The following is a 1,028-nucleotide window of genomic DNA, read 5'->3' as shown; positions in this document are numbered from 1 at the left end:
GAGGCTGGGAAGATTAGGAAACAAGGAACACTTGTTCATAAACCTATATTTGAGTGTGTGTTGTGTGTGTGTGTGTGTGTGTGTGTGTGTGTGTGTGTGTGTGTGTGTGTGTGTGTGTGTGTGTGTACATACACACAGGGTGTTGTGATGCGTCTAGTGCAGCAGTGTATAGTTGGAGGGAAGGTGCATGTGTTCTTCCAACCCGCTTGTGTCCTTCCTGCCCTTAGCTTGCTGCCGCTGGCTAGCCTTTGTGGCGAATAGGGAAGCATCCTAGCGTGTAAGCCTTCCCTTGCCAGTACATAGCCTCTCCTTCACCAAGACTCCTGCCAGGCCTCCCCGTGGCCACACATGGTAACTGGGGTCTTGCGGCCCCAGGCTAACTTGGCAGGGGATCTCGGAGCAGCAGTGGGCCCCAGAGATATGGTGTGCAGGCCCACCCTGGTGGACACGCCCTGGCACCTATCAACCACTGCCCCGCTGCCTTGTGGGTGAGTCTGGAAGACATAAGGCTAAGGGAGCTTACCCCAACAGAAAAGCAAGCTGTGGCGGCACGCTTTGAGACGGTTTCCGAAAAACTGGATTTCCGGCAGCCCCCTGCAGTTGTGTGGAGGTGCCGGTCGTCTAGGGATCCCCCTTGCCATCGGAACCATCTCCTCTACAATCAAGTCATGTGGCGTTGGGAGAAGCGCACCCCCCATGCCACTTTAAAAACCATCTCTGCGCAGGTATCTTCTGCTATCTGAGTCCTCAAAGGACCCACAAATAGAAGAAGATGGTCATCATCGGGCACGATGGACAACCAGCAAGCAAGCAAGTGTGTGTGTGTGTGTGTGTGTGTGTGTGTGTATGTATGTATGTATGTATATATATATACACACACACACACACACATAGTATATCAGGAATCACAAACACTTTGTCATTTCACATCATGTACTTGCGCACATGAAGTGAAACAAAATGCTGTTTTCCCCAGCCCGCAGCAGTGCAATATAGACAAAAACACATTCAAGAACTACAAGAACACA

This window comes from Lampris incognitus, chromosome 7, assembly GCF_029633865.1.
Source record: "Lampris incognitus isolate fLamInc1 chromosome 7, fLamInc1.hap2, whole genome shotgun sequence".
NCBI classification, from domain to species: Eukaryota; Metazoa; Chordata; class Actinopteri; order Lampriformes; family Lampridae; genus Lampris; species Lampris incognitus.
The sequence above is the reverse complement of the archived record's forward strand: the minus strand, read 5'-3'. Positions refer to the sequence as shown.